The 15,443-nt window shown below is 38.4% G+C and overlaps 1 long non-coding RNA gene and 1 other non-coding gene across 2 annotated transcripts; both read left to right on the forward strand.

Moving 5' to 3' along the window:
* The first annotated feature begins 4,072 nt into the window (after positions 1 to 4,072).
* On the forward strand, positions 4,073 to 9,832 carry LOC111561819. The gene is made up of 3 exons (XR_006597907.1): positions 4,073 to 4,083; positions 6,156 to 6,161; positions 9,680 to 9,832. It is a non-coding gene; the product is annotated as an uncharacterized LOC111561819 (long non-coding RNA).
* LOC111557043 lies at positions 9,660 to 9,823 on the forward strand. The gene has a single exon (XR_002736793.1). It is a non-coding gene; the product is annotated as a U1 spliceosomal RNA (small nuclear RNA).
* Positions 9,833 to 15,443: the final 5,611 nt, after the last annotated feature.

Here is a 15,443-nt window from a genome sequence, read left to right on the forward strand (position 1 = left end):
AGTCAGAACTCCACTAAAAATATGTGCCCCTTACAAAAGAATCACACTCAAATAGATCAGATGCTCATATTACGAAAGCCACGGTGGATTTTAGACAAACTGAGTGAGCATCAGCTATAAGTTTCCCTTCTCATCTAGTTTATGTTCTTTTGTGAGAGGGGCCAAGGATAGGAATTTATTATTTATATTTCATCTTTCCTTCCTTTTTTATTCATTTTGGCTGAGTGACTTCTATTTCAATTTCTCTACATTAAATATGTATACAAAATAAGACTCCATTATAAAATATTTTTCTATTTACAAAGAGATAACTATTGATATGGTTCTTAACAAAAATGCTGAAAATATTATTAATCAGTGTAGTTTAGGTTAATGTGTGTACGAGTTTTTATAAAAATAAAAAAAATTGCATCATTCTGACATAGTGCTGATTTTTGTAGGAAGTGAGACAAGGTAAAGATACTCTTTGACCAACTGAGTTGGCAACTAAGAATATATTTCTAAATCAAATGCAGCATATATTTTGTTCAAAAATTTTCTTTGGAGTTAAAATGAATCTGTAGAATGTCTTCTGACCGTGTTATATGATTTTTCAATACCTGTCACAGGAGGCAAATTTTTTTTTATTTTTTAATGTTTATATATTTTTGAGAGAGAGAGAGAGAGAGAGAGAGCTGGGGAGGGGCAGAGAGAGGGAGATACAGAATCTGAAGCAGGGTCCAGCCTCTGAGCTGTCAGGACATAACCTTACATGGGCTCGAACTCAGGAACCATGAGATCATGACCTGAGTCAAAGTCAGATGCTTAACTGACTGAGCCACGCAGGTACCCCGTAAAATATATTTTATCTGCTCATCACTACTATCTTTTTTGGAAAAAAAATAACTAGTTATACCTTTTATAATTTCTATGCTAGTAACAGTGTGACATTCAAATCAAATTTTTAATATAAAGGATTTTGGGGCGCCTGGGTGGCGCAGTCGGTTAAGCGTCCGACTTCAGCCAGGTCACGATCTCGCGGTCCGTGAGTTCGAGCCCCGCGTCGGGCTCTGGGCTGATGGCTCGGAGCCTGGAGCCTGTTTCCGATTCTGTGTCTCCCTCTCTCTCTGCCCCTCCCCCGTTCATGCTCTGTCTCTCTCTGCCCCAAAAATAAATAAAATCGTTGAAAAAAATTAAAAAAAAATTTAATATAAAGGATTTTGCTTTTCAGTAGTTGTTCACCAAATGAGTAAGTTTAGAAATCTGTGGCAGACATCCTCTCAAGACAGCCACTATTCAATCCTTCCCACCCCATGTATTCAGGCAATTATATTCAATCAAAACCTAGAGTCTGTTTCACCTACCCTTAACCTGGGCTGGCCTTGTTACTTGCTTTGGTTAACATAATGTGAGTCACTGATGCTGTCCAAATATCAGATCTGGTTACTCATTTATTCAGGTATTTACAGTTGACATGTATTTGACATATAGTGCTGTGTAAGTTCAAGGTGTACGACATGCTAGCTTGGTCCGTTTATATATCGTAAGACATGCTAGCTTGGTCCGTTTATATATTGTAATATGATCCCCATTGTAGCAAGAATTAGCACCTATATCACATCCTGTAATTATCATTTCTTTTTTGCAGTAAGAACAATTAGGGTCTAGTCTCTTATGACGTTTGATTACTATAATACAATATTGTTGTTTATATTCACTTAATCTCCAGGATTTATTCCAGGAGATTTATTTATCTACCAGTTGCAAGTTTGCACCCTTCATGTTATTTCAGGTCTAGTAGTTGAAGTGTAAGAAGTTCAGCAGCTTCTGGGGAAAGACACGCACCATGTAGCAAATCCCACTTTCCCAAGGCTACCACATTGGAAGGAAGCTCAATCAAGCTACTCAGAATTGCAACATGGAACAGAACTGAGGAATCTGGACAGCAGCGCAACTGAGACTCTGACTTAGACCTAAGTTGAGTAATCTCAGCTGACCACAACCATTCCAGCTATCCCAGCCAAGATCTCAGATACTACAGAGAAGACATAGTCATTGCTGCCCTGCCTTATCTGAATTCCCTAATCTAAAAAAAAAAATCATAAGGAACTGAAATGGTTTTTCTTTGGGGTAAGTCATTATATAGCCCTAGATTAATATAACATAGTCTTATTCTGGAGGACCAGATTGTGCTACATCTGATAAATGATAATAACAGTAAAAATAATTACTATTTTTTGATCTCCTACTTTGGTTAAGTAGGGATTTTATACATAAAATCATATATAATTTTTATTATAACCTTCAGAGGTAGGCACTATTATTGACCTGCAGAAACTAAGACTTGGAGAAAAGACTGTAGGAGATATATCATGAAGAAGAAGTTCCTAGAACTCTCTCCCCATTCTCCTGAAAGAGAAGTAAACACAGAGACTTATGGTGACAAAAAGACGAAGGCTCACAATTTGTAATATTGAATTTGTGTTTTATAATAATTCCATTGAGAGAAGCCAGAGACTCAATCTGCCACACAACTTCTTAAAATATCAAGATCTAAGTACTTATTTTCTACATGAGTAAACCCTAAACCCTACCTAAGAGCTTTGAGTGTGCTCAGGCGACCCTTAATTTAGAAAAATGAAACATCATGACGTGAAGGAGAGGAAAGAAGTCATAGTCATAAATTGGCAAACTTCAAAAAGACTGCCTAAAAGGATACTGGAAACTTACATTTGAAGGTCAAGTTTTATACAGAAAAACCCATATGATACACAAAGTACTGTTTTTTTTTTCCCCTTGGAAATTAAATATTGAAGATCTATTCAGTCACCGCTATCTTTGGAAAAGTGAAATAAAAAGAAACTTTTTATTGCCTGAGATGTAAAAGTTTAGGTTGTATCATGTGGTCCTGATGATTAGAGAGACAGAGTTCCTCCTCAGAATCTTTCCATCTCAACAATGGCACGTCCTGGCACATCCAATTTCAGCTATTTTAGGAACTCAACTCAACTTGTTCTTCTTTTTGAGTTTTGGCACATGCTGATTTCAGGTTAACAGTAGTTGAGAGAGAAACAGAAACTTCAGAAATGCCACAAATGTCACAGAAAGAGACAATTTCTTATAGGATAGAAATCCACAGAAAATATGCTATTGAGGAGCTGTTTTCTTTCTCATCTACTACATGCTCAAGATGTTAACCTCATGTTTCTCCTCTTACACAATAGTAAATCTGCTGAAAATTAAACAGAGTAACTAATCCGAGTCTGAAGTCTATAAAGAAAACCAGGGGAAGGTACTATAGTTAGAAAAGGCTTTTGGAATTTGGAAGAGGGGTGATTTCCCTTCAAATCAGATGAGGAGTGTTTAGAACAGCCTTTTTAGAGATGAGTCTACTGATGAATTTGGAAACGAGTTAATAAAGTAAGTTATAGGCCATATAAAATTATGTGACTCATGTGGGATTTGTGTGTTTAGGAAAGTTATGATTTAATTGTGGAGAAAAAGACTACCATTTTTAGTGTTTGGATTAAGACAGGATAGAGTTTGAATTCCAAGTCTATAATATTTTTAGAATTTTTTTTTAATTTATTTTGAGAGGGAGCAAGCACAAGCAAGGGAGGGGCAGAGAGAGAAGGAGAGAGATTCCCAAGCCAGTTCCATGCTCAGCGTGGTACCTCGTGTGGGGCTCGATCTCATGACTGAGAGAGGAAGAACCTTTAATGATGACCTGAGCTGATATCAGGATGGAGCCATCCAGGTGCCCCCCCAAGTCTTTCATACTTTTGATCTGTGGCTTATCCCTCTAAGCTAATATTTTTCCCTTTTATCCTAAAGGTAATAATTTCCAAGTGTCTAATTAATTAATTATTGTTTCTAAATATAATCAATAACTTAGATTATAAAATAAAATTTATCCAGGGGCACCTGAGGGGCTCAGTCGGTGAAGCGTCCAACTTTGTCTCAGGTCATGAACTCATGGTTCCCGGGTTTGAGCCCCGCATTGGACTCTGTGCTGACTGCACAGGCTCAGTGCAGCTCAGAGCCTGGAGTCTGCTTTTAATTCTGTGTCTCCCTCTCTCTCTGCCCTTCCCCCACTTGTGCTCTGTCTCTCTTTCTCAAAAATAAATAACATTAAAAAATTAAAAAATAAAATAAAAAAAATAAAATTTATCCAAAATGAAGGACTGAAGATATGATTTCACTGATTTAAATAAACTGTCATATTTGAACCATAATAGTTTAGGTATTTAGGCATTATGTAATTGTTTTTATAGATTTACTCGGAAAAACCTCACTTTTTATCATTTCCTTTTTTTTATGTTTATTCATTTTTGAAAGACAGAGACAGAGCACAAGCAGGGGTGGGGTGGAGAGAGGGGGACACAGAAGCAGAAGCAGGCTCCAGGCTCCGAGCTGTCAGCACAGAGCCCGACACGGGGCTCGAACCCACGAACCGCGAGATCATGACCTGAGCCGAAGTCGGACGCCCAACCGACTGAGCCACCCAGGCGCCCCAATATCATTTCCTTAAAGTGACTTCACGTTATGTTCTTCCAGTAACCAATGATGATAGTAGTGTTCTTAACAGAAAACATCATCTTCACGCCCTCAGCTATAGCTCTGGGGTGGGAATAGGGGTGCAGATCGGGGCAGAGACAAGTTGTTTAGGATACCTGGAAATGTTCCTACTTTGTGAGCCTTAAGAACTTAATAACACTTTCATTCTTCCCTCTCTACATTCATTTTGAAAAGGTGCCTAAAAAATTCCTTCCAGCAAGCAAACAACGGCGTCCAGAAAACCAGGTTTGGTCCTGCACTAGAAAGCGGTATTCAAACAGGGGGCCCAGCTATTCAGTAGGAAACTCATGCCAGCTAATTCAGACTTTCACTCGAAGATTGAATATGACCAGCGCTGCTTCCAGCACCTGTAGCAGATGGTCAGCGGAGCCGACACTGCCCCAGTCAGCACATCTCCGTCTTTAAATCCCCATGTACAAGTCACAGATGGCAGGGGGAGTGTCACTCTGTGGGTCATGGGCTCTGAAAACAGACCTCAGCCCACCTGAGACACACTGCTAAAGACATGCCTGCCTCGACTGAAAATGAGCCAAATCCAGGCTCTGCCCTGGGATAATCAGAGCACTGGACAAAAACCAGTGCAAACTCTAAGTGTGTATCTGCAGAGTGAGGGCTTATATGCACCCAGTATATTTAAATCTCGACTACAACACACATAAAAATCATTAACAGAAACAAAAAGCTAATTTTTTTTTTCAATTTCTTCTTCCTCTCTTTGAATCCAGTAGGAAGAACGTCTTATAGGCGAAACGGAAACAAATGTTTTCTCACCCTCCCCTCCTCCAAACCCCTTGACTTTAATGAAAGGTTACCACAGGATGGAAAGGTCCTGTAAGCCTGTTTTGTTTGCTCAGGCAACAGTTACTAGAATTGGCCACCACTGTTGAAAAATCATGAAGTATCCATCTACACATCTATTTTGCTTGTATACCTTAGAAAAATAAAGACCATTTCATCTTAGCTCGTTGGAATATCTGGCCATGACCTCAGTGGAGATGTGTGCGTCACTTGTGTGCTAAGAAGACAGATGCCAGACTTTTCCTGCTGACTTACACCTGGGCTGCATCACTCATGGATGTCACATGCCTGGTCCCTAGTTTGGAACATTTGAAACACTTGTTCTCAAACTCTAAAGTGTCTCATATCACCCAGAGGGCTTGTTGAACAGATTGTTCCAGCCCATTCCCAGAGTTTCTGATTCTATAGTGTCTTGAGGCTCAAAAATATGCATTTCTAAAAAGTTTCCAGATGATACTGATGATGCTGTTCTGGAGACTGTAACTGAGAACTATTCCTCTAGAACTAAAGTCAATCACCTAATATTTGTAGTATGTTCTTAATCCAGTATCACATTCTATGGCGCTTATGAGAAGAAGTTCCCTCAAGTAACATGAACTCCATTCATGGGTGTATTAATTTGCTATGGCTGTTATAACAAAAGACCACACACAGAGTGACTCAAATGACATAAATTTTTAGTTTTCATTTTGTTTAAGTTTATATATTTACTTTGAGAAAGAGAACAAGCTGGGGGGGGGGGCGGGGCAGAGAGAGAGGAGTACAGGGGATCTGAAGTGGACTCCGTACTGACAGCAGAGTCCGATGTGGGGCTTGAACTCACAAACCATGAGATTATGACCTGAGCTGAAGTCAGATACCTAACCAGCTGAGCCACCCAGGCGCCCCAACAAAAAGTTATTTTTTAACAGTTCAGAGGCAGGAAGTTGAAGATCAAGGTGCCAGTAGGGTTGCGTTCTTCTGAGGTCTCTCTCCTTGGCTCAAAGATGGCAGCCTTCATGCGGCCTCTTCACATGGTCTTCCCTGTGGGAGCATCTCCCTGTGTTGCCTTGGGACCTCCATCCAGAGCATCCCAAAGGTGTTGCTGAATGTTCTTGGTCTTATCACAAGAAAAAAATCAAAGACAGATGTGCAACACAGTGGACTAGTGAAACAAGTGGGATAGTTTATTTTAGTTCATTTATTTATTTATTTTTATTTATTTTTATTTTTTAATTTTTATTTTTGAGGGAGAGACCCAAGAGCTCGCAAGCAGGTGAGGTAGGAACAGAGACAGAGACAGTGAGAGAGAGAGAGATGAGGGGTGGAGGGAAGACAAGTGTGAAAGTTTATTAAAGCAAAAGAATACTCTAGAGATTTGGGAGTGAGTGAACTTGAGAGACAGAGAGCGAGCGAGCAAGCTGCGCACCATAGGAGTTGAGTTCCTAACTTTTATTGACAGTTGTTAACTAGAAGGTGAATATTTATTGCTTGAAGTGGAGATGCAAAGTTTCATGCTTTTTCTTCCTTATTTGGTCAGGGATTTCCTGTCATGGCACCCACCATTTAGGGCCTGTATAATTTGATTTGGCTTTTTGTGGAGTGTTGGCAGGACAGACCTCTGACTTTCCAGATAGCTGGTCATAACATGCTCCTTGTTGTTGACCTCCAGGTGTCCTGTTAGAAACTAACCAACTGCCACTCTAATACCAATGTCTTCCTCTTTTTATAAGGATACAGGCCGTAAAGGCCTTGGGCTCCACCATAATGCCTTCATTTTCACTTAGTCACATATTTAAAGACCTTATCTCTAAATATAGTTATGGTCACTATATTAGTCAGGGTTCTCCAGAGAAACAGAACTAAGGGGATAAAGAGAGGGAGGGAGAGAGAGAGATCATGAAGGATTTTATAGAAAGTGATTATGGAGGCTGAGAAGTCACATGATCTGCCAGCTGCAAGCTTGAAACTCAGGAAAGCTGATGGTGTAATTTAGTCCAGGTTCTAAGGCAAAAGAACCAGGGGAGCTGATGTTCAAGGGCAGGAGAAGATGGATGTCACAGCTCAATCAAAGAGCAAATTCACTTTTTGTCTGCCTTTTTGTTCTATTCAGACCTCAATGATTGGATGATGCCTTAGTGCTTTGGTGAGGGAGATTTTCTTTACTTAGTCTACTGACTCAAATGCTAATCTCTTCTAGAAACAACTTCACAGACACGCCCAAGAGTAATGTTTTACTACCTGTTTGGGCATCCTTTAGGCCAGTCAAGTGACACATAAAATTAACCATCACAATTATATTTGGAAGTGCTGGGTATTGGGACTTCCACATATGAATCTGTCAGGGACACAACTCAGCTCACAACAGTGAGATGAAACAAATCACATGAAGTAGAAACTTATAAAAGTTTTCATACAAACTTTAGGCTGTCTTAGCCTTATCCTCAGAGGAATTTGAAATTCTATCTAGGCCACTATCTAGTGTTTGAAAAACATTATCACAAGCTTGCAGTCAGTGTTTCTGAATCCTGTGGCTAAATTTCCTCTTGGAGAATCCTTCCTTTCTTTTCTGTGTCTGGAACTATTCCTATCCACATGATATATTTATGGGTTTTAAATTGGTCCAGCTGCACTTAATGGGATAGTTGCCCACAATTTCATTAGGACAGATAAATATAAAGAAAAAAACTCAGTATAAATTCCACCATCCATATGTCTCTACCATTAATTTTTGGTGAACATTTTTTATAACTTTAATAACACTTTGCTCATGGGGCACCTAGTGGCTCAGTTAGTTAAGGGTTCAACTTCGGCTCAGGTCAAGATCTCATGGCTCATGAGTTTGAACCCCGCATCGGACTCTGCACTGACAGCTTGGAGACTGGAGTCTGCTTTGTATTCTGTGTTCCCCCCTCTCTCTGCCCCTCCCCCCACTCAAAAATAAATAAACATTACTATTTTCTTTTAATTTCCTCATGAATTCTTCTCTCTCCCCCTCCTACCCTTCCCCCTTTTACTCCCCCTCCTTCTCCCTCCTCCTCCTTGCCCTTCTCCTCCTTTCCTTCCTCCTCTTCCTCCTCCTCCCCCTCCTCCTCCTCCTTCTTTTTCTTCTTCTTCTTCTTCTTCTTCTTCTTCTTCTTCTTCTTCTTCTTCTCCTCCTCCTCCTCCTCTTCCTTCCCCTTCCTCTCCTTCTCCTTCTTCGTCTTCGTCTTCGTCTTCGTCTTCTTCTTCTCCTCTCTATACTATATATACATAGTCTAATTTTGGTTGTGTATGCTATTTTCTTACTTATTTTTTCCAAAGCAAAAATATAACTACAATACAGGTATTTTAATTTAACTTTATTTTTCTCAGTGCATTAAAGGGGTTAAGACCCTGGACTCTGGAATCAAAGACCTTGGATTAGAAGCCTGGAGTCTAGAAGCAGTATAATTTTGGTGATAAAATAGTCTTACTTTTTACTGTTGTTAGGATTAAACAAGTTATAGTAAGTAAAGTCCTTAGAACCATGACTACTGTATAGTAAGTATCATATAAATATTAGGTATTATTATAATTATTATATGAATATCAATTTATCTAAATATGTTTTAATAGTTGAGTAGTGTTTTTTTTTTTAAGTTTTATTATTTCTTTATTTTGAGAGAAAGAGTGTGAGTGGGAGAGGGGCAGTGAGAGACAGAGAGAGAGAATCCCAAGCAGGCTCCACACCAGCAGTGGGGAGCCCAACACAGGGCTTGAACCTATGAACTGTGAGATCATGACCTGCACCGAAACCAAAATTGGATGCTTAACCAACTGAGCTAACTAGGCACCCCTAGTATTTATTAATATGATCATATGTTACTTTAGTTAATTACATGTATATTGGTATGTATTTTTTGTTGTTATATTTAAAATGGTTGCAAACATGTTCAGCCACTTATGAGTTATAAAGATGAGGAGTTTTGAACAATTACTATATTATTTTCTCAAGTAAATTCTTAGAAGTGGTAAATATTGATCAAATAATATGCATATTATTTCTTTTCAATAACCACACTGATAATTGAACATGTTATAATAATTTTATTCCAAGATAAATTTAATAGAGTAATTTACTTAGAATTTTGGCTTATTTTTTTTTGTTTCAAAGCATGATATTATATGCACTATGTCAAAATGCCACTTGAATTATACTACGAGTACACACACATACACACATATTCACATATGCTTTCACAAAACATTTTATAAACTAAACACCTGGGTTAGTAGTTTATATGATTGTTTTAGATATTTTAAAGACAGCTTGTTGTTGGGTGGATTAAAAATAGAATAACAAAATACTTACCTGGCAGGGGAGATACCATGATCACGAAGGTGGTTTTCCCAGGGCGAGGCTTATCCACTGCGCTCCGGATGTGCTGACCCCTGCGATTTCCCCAAATGTGGGAAACTCGACTGCATAATTTGTGGTAGTGGGGGACTGCGTTCGCGCTTTCCCCTGGAAAAAAAATAGAACAACAAAAAAAGAATACATAGATGACGTTTTTAAAATACAATAAATATAAAAAGAAAAAGTAAGGCACTTAAATGTATAACTTAAAATATCTGTGTCAACTGTAAGAATATAACGGCATGTCAACAAATAAGAAATGTGACTAAGATTAAATCATGCCCTTTCGTGGTTAAGAAAAGCATGATACCAAAAGAAAAGCAAGGAAGAGCTCATAGAAACATAATTGATTTAAATACAGAGGGGCGCTTGGCAGCTCAGTGGGTTAAGTTTCAGACTCTTGATTTCTGCTCAGGTCATGATCTCACAGTTTGTGAGTTTCAGCCCAGTGCTGAGCTCTTCTGCACTAACAGTGGGGGAGCCTGTTTGGGATTCTTTCTCTCCATCTCTCACTGCCCCTCCCCTGCTTATTCTCTCTCTCTCTGAAGATAAACTTTAAAGTAATAATAAAATAAAATAAAGTCACATAAAATAAAATACAAAATAAAATAAAATGTAAAATAAAGGAATATTTTATGTTTGCTAGTATTCAATAAAATATTATATCTCACTTATGGGATTAGTAAATATATTAAAAGTACAATAAAGATGCTCTATTATACTTTGTATGGAGTCTAAATTGTTATAAAGCATTTAGCAAAATATAATTTGGGAGAATATGTAAGAAAAACTGTTAAACAATGAACGTAACCTTTCCTTCCACTTGTAAAGAGATATTTCAAAAAATATTCTGAAATTCTCAGAGTTTTTTATAATTTTATTGTATAATGTTCTTTGTATTTTATTATGAATTACTTATATAATGTTTACAAAATAAAAGAAACACATAGAAAGTAATTTTATTAAAATTGCACAAGAAGGGGCGCCTGGTGGCTCAGTTGGTTAAGTGTCCGACTTCGCCTCAGGTCATGATCTCGCGGTTCGTGAGTTGAAGCCCTGCGTCGGGCTCTGTGCTGACCGCTCAGAGCCTGGAGCCTGTTTGAGATTCTGTGTCTCCCTCTCTCTCTCTGACTCTCCCCCATTCATGCTCTGTCTCTCTCTGTCTCAAAAATAAATAAACGTTAAAAAAAATTTAAAAAATTTGCACAAGAAATCTGGAAAATGTAAAAGCATACACGTAGTGTTTCAAAATAAAAATAAACCATATACTTGGGGGGAAAAAAAGCCTGGATGAAAACACATAAAAATAGTGTGTATGCTGGTTGCCTCCTGCTAGGAAAAATAATAATTGCTACAGGAAAATAATTATGACCAAGTTTAGAAGTAATAGAAGCGTTTCTTCCTCCCAAGTTTTTTGTTTCCTGTTTCGGAACAGGTTCTGATGAAAAGAAAACCTACCAGTGATACATTGTAGTAAGACACCAGAAGGTGGTTCTGGGGTTTTTATTGGTTTGTTTGCTTGTTTATTATTTTCCATTATGGATAACGATAAGAAGCTACTGAGGAAGAATTGCTGGCCTCCTTTCCATGAGATACTGCAAACTTGATGTTTTTAGAGCCCTTTGTTTAATTTTCACTGTGTGCCACTTCTGTTTCTTCACCTGAACTATGTTTCTTGAAGGCTGAGATGAATGGAGGTTAAAATTCGCCTGGGCGGCTCAGTCAGTTAAGCATCAGACTCTTGATTTGGGCTCAGGTTGTGGTCTCAGGGTTTGTGAGTTCCAGTGCTGCCTGGGCCTCTGTGCTGACAGTGCAGAGCCTGCTTGGGATTCAATCTCTCTCCCTCTCTCTCTGCCCCTCCTCAGCTCGCTCTTGCTCTTTCTCTCTCAAAATAATTGATAAACTTGAAAAAAAAAGAACTGCATGGTTGATAATATCATCATTAATCAACCAATTTTACATAACACCCATTTAAAAAAAATAGAACCCTTTAAAAATTAGCAGTGTTAGTTCAAATATTAAAAATAGAGCATTAGAAGAGTGGCACCTGGGTGGTTTACTTGGTTGAACGCACGACTTTAATTTCAACTCAGGCCATGATCTCACGGTTCATGAGTTTGAACCCCTGCATCAGGCTCTGTGCTCACAGTTTGAAGCCTGCTTGGGATTCTCTCTCTCCCTTTCTCTCTATCTCTCCCCTGTGTACTCTCTCTCTGGCTCTCTCTCTCTCTCTCTCTCTCTCTCTCTGTCTCTGAAAAATAAATAAACATTAAAAAAATTTATTCTGATCCACACAGTAGTAAGAAGGAAATGCCAACACTTTCCCCAGTTCTCATCAATTATGTCATCTTCTTTTTGGTCCTACACATAGATGATGGTGATGATGATGATGATGTTGATTTTGCATTGTCTTTGGTGTTTACCATGGGATTTGGTCCATAACTCATAGACAGACATGTGTTATCCATGCTTAACAAGTGCCTAAGATTTGAATCTCTGAAGAAATCACAATAGCTAACCTCAGCTTTCCTTTTGGGACTGGAAACAATTTTATTGAAGTCCACAATTGTCTTTCTGTGCATATAAAGGAAAATAAAATGATGCATCTCATTTGGTCATTTGAGATTATAAATATTCGTTTAAGAAAAGCTATTTACAGTGTGTGTGTATGTGATGGGGAAATACTAGTTTTTGACTGAACTGTAGACTAATATAGGTATGCAATTTTGTATTCCAATCAAATAAATATCTAGAGAAAGCATATGCCTAAAAGCCAAATTGAATCATTTAGATAGTAAATACTACTCTGTAAAAAGCATCAATTGTTACAAATTAGAGTACTTAAGGTTTATCTTAAGAAGAAGATAAAATTGAAAGATATGTGCAGTGAGGATTGATATAGGTGAATGAAAAAAAAAAAAATATATATATATATATATATATATATATATATATATTTCCTGTGGAAACCAATTCTGCAAATATACACCAAATATTAAAATCGGTGCATTTATATATATATTCTCTTCTAACAACTCTGCAAGGTACTCATTATTATTCCATTTCATGCAAGTTAAATTTCAGTGCAGTTACCTGGCTTTCTCAATTCATAGAGCTATGAAGTTTTAGACCTGGAATTCAAATATCATTCTGACACAAAAACCCTAATATAGGAATTGAAGCTTAGGATTTAGGCATCTCAGTTGTGACCAAAGTAGTAGTGTATAGCTATAAAATATAGTAAGTCCCTAAACAATGGAAGTGGCAAAGGGGGAAAAGAGAAACATTATATGTGATACTCAAGGAAGTGATACTTATTTTTTCCTCAGAAAGCTCAGTTTTCAGTACAGAGAACCATCTGTTTGTTCAATCTCAGTAGAAAATTAAACAAGCACACAAGTGAGAAAAATCTACAAAATTTTTCTCTTAAATATTCTCATTAATAACTCCTCATGTAATCCATCAGAAAGATTTTCATATTCTATTTACAAAATATAGTTTTCTCTCATCATATGGGTCAAAAGCACCCTTGAAACACAAAGTGGAATAGTTAAATGCTGTGACATGAGGGCTTCTATTCCATTCTGTCATTTTAAAAGAAGGGGATAATAATTGCCATCCCATCCTATTCAAAAACCCCAACCAATTTTGCTAGCAAAAGACGCTAAAATATCCATATAACCATTATTCTGGAAACATCGCACCTCTGGTAGGTGGGATTTATGTACTCCCAGCCTTAGACTTTTAGGTTTAATCTCTTTCAATGTATTTTATCCTATCAAACCTATTTCTAATGTGTGAGCCTTTCTATGTCTCTCAGGCTCAGTTGCATTCTTTCTTTCTTTCTTTCTTTCTTTCTTTCTTTCTTTCTTTCTTTCTTTCTTTTTTTCTTTAAGTTTATTCATTTATTTTGAGAGAGAAAGAAAATGAAGGGGCAGAGAGAGGGGGAGAGAGAGAATCCCAAGCAGGCTCCACCCTGTCAGCACAGAGCCTGACATGGGGCTTGAACCCACGAACCACGAGATCATGACCTGACCCAAAATCAAGAGTCAGATGCTTCACCGAATGAGCCACCCAGGCATCCCAGATCAGTTACTTTCTTTACTGATTCTTGCAAGTGCTTAGAAGATATTTTTACATTTTATTAATGTAGGAAAGATTATAGCCACATGAACAAACTATTTTAAGAACTAAACATGAGATTGATTCTAATGGGGAGGATAGTAGCACTCTGTGTGCAGAGCTGTCAACATAGTTTCCCCCAAACATGTACACAACTAGATGTTTTGATGACCATAAACTGGGTAGTTTGAACAACAGAAATTTATTCTTTCATAGATAGAGACTGGAAATCTGAGATCAGGGTTCCAGTGGGCTTGGTTTCTGGTGAAAGCCTTCATCCTGGCTTATAGATGACCACCTTCTCATTGTGTCCTCACACACCTTGTGTGCACATGGAAAGACAGTCAGTCCTCATCTCTATTCCTTTTCTCATAATCTCCAGTCCTATGGGATTATGGTTCCACCCTTATGACCTCATTTAACCTTATTACCTCCACAAAGGCCCTATCCTCAAGTATAGTCACATTGCGGGTTAGAGCTGCAGCATACGAACTTTGCAAGACACAAACATTTTGTCCAGGACATTTCTCCCCTGGCTCACCAAAATTCATACCCTCACATGCAAAATGCATTATTCTTGTCCCAACAGCTCCAAAGTGTTAACTCATTCCAGCATCAACTCTAATTTTTTTAAAAAATATTTATTTATCTTTAAGAGAGAGAGGCAGAGAGTATGTGAGTAGGGGAGGGGCAGAGAAAGAGGGAGACACAGAATGGGAAGCAAACTCTAGGCTCTGAGCTGTCAGCACAGAGCTGAACGTGGGACTCCAACCCATGAACCACGAGATCATGACTTCAGCTGAAGTCAGATGCTCAACTGACTGAGCCACCCACATGCCCCACGTCAACTCTAAATTTTACACTCTGAAGTCTCATCTAAAAAATGTCATCTAAATGAGATATGCAAGAGACTCATGATCCGATTCACCTGAGGCAAAATTCCTATATAGCTGTGAAACCAGAGAAGTTGTGAGCTTCTATGATACAATGGTAGGACGAGAAAAGCGTGGGCATTCGCATTTCAACAGGGAGAAACCGGAAAGAAAACAAAGGTGACTTGTCTCCCACAATTCCAAACATGAGTAAGGCAAATTCCATTAGATTTTAAGGCTGGAGAATAATCCTCTTTGGTTTGGCCATTAGCACTCTAGGCAAACCGACTGGAGGAGTAATGTCACTCTCTCAGCTCCGCAGCATTTCTGTGACACTTCCGCGGTCCGTGAGGTTCCTGCTCATGCAGTGGCCTGTGAAGGCAGCCTTTCTCTGTGACACTGGACTGGATCTTCCCAGGCCACGGAAACAGGTGGCCCCAGCCCTGGATACTGAGGAGAAAATAACACTGGCCCTGGGTCTGTGGTGGAATTGGTAGTCCTGATGATTCCTGAGTTGACTTTAGGGTTGGGTCCTCAACCCATACATTTTTGGGGAAAACAAACATTCAGTCCATAGAAGCTGAAAATTCAAATTCATTATAGCATGTTTTCAACAGACATTGTGAATTTTGGACAACGGTTATTTCGAATTTGTTACAGGAAAAATCCAGAGGGTCAGAGTTCAGAGCGCCAGAGGTAGCAATATATCTATATCTGGATATCTATGTATTTTTCAT

Source organism: Felis catus, chromosome A1, assembly GCF_018350175.1.
Source record: "Felis catus isolate Fca126 chromosome A1, F.catus_Fca126_mat1.0, whole genome shotgun sequence".
Classification (NCBI taxonomy): Eukaryota; Metazoa; Chordata; class Mammalia; order Carnivora; family Felidae; genus Felis; species Felis catus.